This window comes from Delphinus delphis, chromosome X, assembly GCF_949987515.2.
Source record: "Delphinus delphis chromosome X, mDelDel1.2, whole genome shotgun sequence".
Taxonomy (NCBI): domain Eukaryota; kingdom Metazoa; phylum Chordata; class Mammalia; order Artiodactyla; family Delphinidae; genus Delphinus; species Delphinus delphis.
Genome location: NC_082704.1, coordinates 3,101,964 through 3,108,922, shown reverse-complemented (window position 1 = coordinate 3,108,922; position 6,959 = coordinate 3,101,964). Strand labels below are relative to the sequence as shown.

At 41.5% G+C, this 6,959-nt stretch overlaps 1 pseudogene; it reads right to left on the bottom strand.

The window, feature by feature from the left end:
• Positions 1–3,958: 3,958 nt before the first annotated feature.
• On the bottom strand, positions 3,959–4,606 carry LOC132418723 (small ribosomal subunit protein eS4, X isoform-like; annotated as a pseudogene).
• Positions 4,607–6,959: the final 2,353 nt, after the last annotated feature.

Below are 6,959 nucleotides of genomic sequence, written 5' to 3'. Positions count from 1 at the left end.
CACCGGGGAAGTCCCTTGGAGGCAAATCTTGATAAATTGTTCCAGTTCCATAGCAGAGTTCTGAAACTTTACCTTGCTAGGAGTCAGAACCCTGGGTCCTCTTCCTCACAGCTACAGTAGAATTTGCACTAACACAGTTTTACTAACCGTAGTGAATACATGCTTGTTTGTTGGGCCAACAGCACCTCTTCTTCAATCTACCACCTGTTAGATGTATAGCCTTGGGCAAGTTACTTAACCTCTCTGTGCTTCAGTTTCTCCATCTTTAAAGTGAGGCTAGTAACAGTACCTCCCTCATAGCGTTTCCATGAGAAATAATACATTATTCAAATAATACAACACACTCACTTAATATATTAAGTGCTTGCAAGAGTGCTTGAAGCATACTAAGCATCCAATAGGCATTGCTACTATTATGAGGATCACGATTGTTATATAGTATCCCTATCTATTCTACTTGGTTCAGAGTGATGAATGGTCCCCAAGCCCTTCAGCCTTAGGAGTTACACTGCATGACTCAGTCCTGGTCCCTAAGAGTACTCTATCTCAGGCAAAGGTGAAGACAAAAGTAAAAGAGAGCTGGGATCACAATCTTGTTCTCAGAGAAGGTTGAATCAAGAAGCAACAGAAGGGATATTATCCACAATGATCTAATAGTCCAGAAAAACTATGAACCAAATAATAGAGTATCAAAGTTCATGCAGAGGGCTTCCCTGGTGGTGCAGTGGTTAAGAATCCACTTAACACCAATGCAGGGGACACGCACTCGATCCCTGGTCCGGGAAGATCTCACATGCCACGAAGCCACTAAGCCCGTGTGCCACAACTACTGAGGCTGTGCTCTAGAGCCCGCGAGCCATAACTACTGAGCCCGCATGCCACAACTACTGAAGCCTACACACCTAGAGCCCGTGCTCCACAACAAGAGAAGCCACTGCAATGAGAAGCCTGCACACCACAACGAAGAGTAGCCCCCGCTCGCTGCATCTAGAGAAAGCCCGCGCGCAGCAACGAAGACCCAATGCAGCCAAAATAAATTAAATAAATAAATTTATTTTTAAAAAAGTTCATGCAGAAAAAAAGTACAGAAAGTGCAAGGAGAAACAGAAACACATTTGTAGTAAGGAAATCTATCTCTCTCAGCACATAGGAGAGCAAGTGGACAAAAGATAAGCAAATATATAGAAGACCTAAAGAATATGACAAAGTCTCTCTATATGTACCATCTTTTATTAGGTTATGCTGTGGTATAACAGCGACTTCCAAGGTTCAGAGGTTTGCAACAGCAAATGTTTGTTTCGTGATCACATCACATGTTGGTTGGTGTCGCCTTTGGCTCTCATCCGTCGGTTTTCTTTACTCTGAGATCCAAACTGGAAGAAGAGCCCCTCTCCAGGATATATCAGCGTTGTGGCAGAGGGAAAAGAGCAATGGCGTAGCCAGTGTTGGCTCAAAGCTTCTGCTCCTTGTGGCTCAGATCACTTCTATTCATATTCTCCCGGCCAAAGTAAGTCACATGGCCAAGCCTGATGTCACTGAGATGAGGAGTTATACTCCATCCACAGGACGGCACTGCAAGTCATGTGGCACCGGGCAGGAATTGTGTAGTCTTTTTACATGGGTGGCAGCAAATGGTTGGGAACAATAATACAATCACAGTATCTTATTGATATATATCATGTTCTGTACTATGTAATGCAGCTTGTAAGTACCACTGCACATTCACAAAATTGAACATATGTTGGCCCACAAATAAAAAGTCAATATATTCTAAAATGTAGAAATAAAATTTTGCCTTCAGAGACAGCAGACTCGGTTGTCTCAATTCAATTCTCCAGCTGAGAACAACTAGAAAAGCTAGAAAAGTATTAAGATAATCAGAGAGCTAAAGGCAGGGAGAATTTACAGGGCCAGGATCTGAAAAAGAAGGGAAGCGCAGAGAACTGAGCCTGGCATTTGGCTATGATTTTTCCCTGGAGGGTGAGAAGTTGTGCAGATTCAGGACCCACTAGAGAGGAGCCTTGGTGACACCTTCTCAACCCCCAGGTCTTGAGTTGGGATCCTGAAGGGCGACATCCTAAGAGTAAGGGCTAACCGAGACTAGATTAATCCTAAAAAGGACAGAATTTCAGTTTAAAATCATCTCAGTCCCGAACTGGATTAAGCTAATCTGCTCCTAGCCTAGTTGTCTGCCAGAAACAAAACTATAGTGGAATACATCATTAACCAGAGTTTCACAATATCATGGTATCTTAAATTTTCTTAATAAACAATATTTTTCACTTAGTAAAAAATAACTAGTGATAAAAGAAGACAAGATATGATCCAAATACTTAAAGGAAAAAATGAAGAACTGAAACAGATCCTTTAGTCCTAGTTAGCCGAGTTCTTTTTTTAAATCATGAATGGATATTGGATTTCGTCAAATGCTTTTTCTACGTTAATTTTTTTTTTTTTTTGCGGTATGCGGGCCTCTCACTGTTGTGGCCTCTCCCGCCGCGGAGCACAGGGTCCGGATGCGCAGGCTCAGCGGCCATGGCTCACGGGACCAGCTGCTCCGCGGCATGCGGGATCCTCCCGGACCGGGGCACGAACCCGTGTACCCTGCATTGGCAGGCGGACTCTCAACCACTGCGCCACCAGGGAAGCCCTCTACATTAATTTATATGATTGTATGATTTCTGTTCTTTAGCTTGTTAATATGGTGGATTACACTAGTTGATTCTGAATATTGAATCAGCCTTGCATAGCTGGAATAAATCCTGCTTGGCTATGGTGTATAATTTTTTCATACATTGTTGGATTTGATTTGCTAATATTCTGTTGAGGATTTTTGCATTACTGTTCATGAGCGATATTGATCTGTAATTTTCCTTTCTTGTAACGCCTTTGTCTGGTTTTGGTATTGGTGTAATGCTGGCCTCATAGAATGAGTTAGGCAGTGTTTGCTCTGCTTCCAGTTTCTGGAAGGGATTGTAGAGTATTGGCATAGTTTCTTCCTTAAATGTTTGGTACAATTCACCAGTTATACCATCTGGGCCTCATGTTTTCTGTTTTGGAAGATTTACAACATTGATTCAATTTTAAAATAGATATAGACCTCTTCATATTATCTGTTTCTCCTTGTGCAAGTTTGGTAGTTTGTATCTTAAGGAATTGATCCATTTCATCTAAGTTATCAAATTTGTGAGCATAACATTGTTCATAGTATTCGTTTATTACCCTGTAGTCCATGGGATCAGTAGTGATGGCTCTTCTTTCATTTCTGATATTAGCAATTTTTTTCTTCTCTTTTTTTTTCTTGGTTTGACTGGATAGAGTTTTATCACTTTTACTGATCTTTCAGAGAATCAGCTTTTGATTTCATTGATTTTCTATACCGTTTTTACTGTTTTCACTGTTTTCAGTTTCATTGATTTCTGGTCCAATTTTTATCATTTCTTTTATTATACTTCCTTTAGGCTTAAATTGCTCTTCTTTTTGTAGTTTCCTAAAGTGGAAGATTAGATTATTGATATTAGATCTTTCTTCTTTTTTAATATGTGCATTTTATGCTATAAATTTCCCTCTAAGCATTGCTTTTGCTGCATCTCACAGATTTTGATAAGTTGTATCATTTAGTTAGCAATATTTTTAGATTTATTTGAGCCTTCTTCTTTGACCCATGTGTTGTTTATAAGTAGGTTGTTTAATTAATTTGACGATTTTCTAGCTATCTTTCTGTTTTAGGTTCTAATTTAATTCCATTGTGATATATGAATATGTTTTATATGATTTCTACTCTTTTAAAATTGTAAGGTGTATTTTATGACCCACAATGTGGTCTATATTGGTGAATGTTCCATGTGAGCTTGTGTATTCTGTGGTTGTTGAATGGATTATTTTATTATATTTTCATGCTGTATTAGATTTAAGTTTAAAAAACCTTTTCAAATTATGTTACCTGCTATAGATCATTTTACCTACTCCTCTGTCTGGCAGCCAGTCTCTGGTCTCTTCAGCAATAGTGAGGTAGACACCTTTTCCTCAGGGAAGAGGAATCCATGGTTTGTTGCCTTTGCCAGTAATGAAAATGTTGGAGATCTAGGTGGCAAAGCTGTTGCCTTTGGCATCTTTCATATGAACCATATCAAAACAGCCAGGATGTCTCTCCGTTGGTGGTCATACCTACTCTTTTCAGGTTAGCACCTCTGGTCACCACCATACACAGTATCCAAATCAATTTGAGCGGTGTCATTCACCTTGCTGAGGGGATTAGGGTAGCAGATAATTTGAGGATCACTGGTCACTGGAGAAGTGATTCCTTTTGTGCCCACAAAGATCTTTCTCCCTTTGCACAATTTGCATGTGGCCTCTTTGGGCATAATATGATGAACAGCAAAGCAACACTTGGTGTCATAGATTGGTCTTGTCAATGCTGATGACATCCATAAAACCAGCAGGGTAGGTTATATCAGTTCAGACCTTACCATCAGCCTTAATGAGCTGCTTCACGCAGATCTTCTTTACTTCCTACTGGAGCATACTTAAGTCTGTTACTTAGGAAAACGATGAGGGGGGAACATTCTCTCAGGTTGTGGGGATTGGTAGATGGACAAGGAGCCATGTATTAATTGCATAATTTAAAACTCCTTTGTTTTTAAGACAAAATGTTCAGTTTGATAGTTTAAGGCTCATAGAAGGGTCAGATGCTTCTTGGAACTATGAGCCATGGCTGCGCGAGGTACTGAAAGAGCTGCGTGGAGTATTCTATAAATGTCAATTACATTAAGTCGATTGATAGTGCTGTCCAGGTCATCTACATCCCTACTGACTTTCTGCCTGTGTGATATATCAATTACTGACAGAGGGTTGTTGATGTCTCCAACTATAATTGTGGATTTCTGTATTTGTTTTTTTCAGTTCTAGCAATTTTGGCCTTGTGAAATAAAAGTGTCCCTATCTGCAGATGGCATGATTGTCTACGCAGAAATCCCAGGGAATCTATGTCAAAAACTCTTAGAACTAATGAGTTCAGCAATGTTGCAGGATACGAGATCAACATACAAAAATCAATTGTATTTCCGTATACTAGCAATGAACATGTCGAAACTGATAATAAAAATTATAATGCCATCTAAAGTTGGACAAAATATACTTAGGTGCCCTCAAGGAGCTTGCAGTGTAGCTATGTACTGATCTGTGCTGTGGCCCAACACAAAAAGATGAGCCCGGCCCATCAGATCCTCTAAGGAACTTGTGGCTGGGAACTTCTAAAGGATGAGGTAGTGAGCAGTGGGAGCAGAAGCTGGAAGGCCATGAGGTCAACAGAGGTCAGAGGAGCCATAAGAAGAGACGTACTTCTGCCAAGTTCTTGGGAGGCTGAAGTTATCAGGGAGAATGAACCACAGTAGTGTAGAAGTCATGAATAGAGAAGTAAATAGTAGAGGGTGAGGAAATCAGTTTGGGACAGTAGCTATGGGCAATCAATGCAGAGTAGCTGGGCCATGTTAGTGGTCTGAGTGAAGAGCCACAGAATTCTGGGTTCCCATGTATGTGCGTTGCAGCTGTCAGGACAATTTAGGTGACAGGTGATGGAAACCCACCTCAAACTAGCTTGAGCCAAAAAGGCATTTATTGGTTCACTAGACTGGGAAGTTCAGGACTTGAGCTGGCTTTAGGGGCTTAAAATTGCTACGGCTTTGCCCCTCCTTCCTTGTCTTGGGATGTTTTTTTCTCAAAAATTGACTCCATTCTGTAGATAATTTATTCCTTCTGTAGACAGCCACTGATGACTGAAGTTAGTTGGTTCTTAGTGTTTTTGGTGCTAGCAGAGAGAGGGATCCTCACCCACCATGCACTTCCTCTCTGTGAAGAGTCTCACCGACCCAGCCTCAGTCAGGTGTTCACCCCTAGACCAATTCCTCTGGCTAGAGAGATGGATTACCCTCATTGGCCAGTCTGAGCTATGATTAACAGCCTCCTCCCTCCCTCAATGAACCATATTAATTGAGGAGGAGTAGTTTCCTAAAGGAGAAACCCAGTATTCTTAGAAGACGGAGGAAGGGTTATGGGCTGACCAAAGCAGTCATGTCCACTCCATGGAGTCCCCTCTCTTCCCACTTGAGGATACTGGAAGGAATCTCTTTCTGGGAACCAGAAGGCTCTCCCTAGAATAAGTGCTGCCTGTCATGTCTCTCCTTTGGTTTTGGTTTTCTTGATGTTTAGGGAAATTCTGTGTGGCATGGTAAGGGGAAACAGCAATGAGACTAAGTGCTGCCTGTCATGTGTCTCCACTGTGGGCATCCCTGGCTTTCTGAGTGCACTTCTCTCCGAATCCTTTAGTCATAACACTATTTAGGCTGTCTTAAATCTTGTTTTTTTGTAACGACTAAATATACAAATAAAGAAATAATTAATGTTGTGAGATTAACAATTTATACTCACCCTACCCAGATAGGCAAAGAAGTTCAGCCTTCCTAACTTGCTATAATTCTTCTTATCTCACTTTGAAACTCCTGTTCCCATGATGTAGAAGAGAAAAATCGTGGACTTGGTAATTAAAGGATATGAACTCTTCTGCAGATTAAGGTCATTGTTTTTTTAGGTACTTCAAACTAACTAAATGCTCAGTCTTTTCGACTTTCTTCTCCAAACACTTGTGCTATCCAAGATGGCATCTGGCATGGGGAGATTCCCATGTATCTTCAGGGAGAGGGAATCCCAGCTCCACACGGGGGTCTCTGTGCTGCCCTCTGCGTTCTTGCTGGCCGCTGTGGCCATGTCCTTTGTCCTACCTGGTCACTGGGTGTCTTGCTGCCCTCTGCTGCTGAAGGGTGCATTAATGAAACTCGGGAGGTGGACCACCAAGCCCTGATCATGCCACCACTGCCCCACTCAGCCCAATATTGGGTCTTATTGGTGCTGAAGATCTTCCCCAAGCACTAATGTGTGTGACGTGCCGTGGCACCATGATTTCA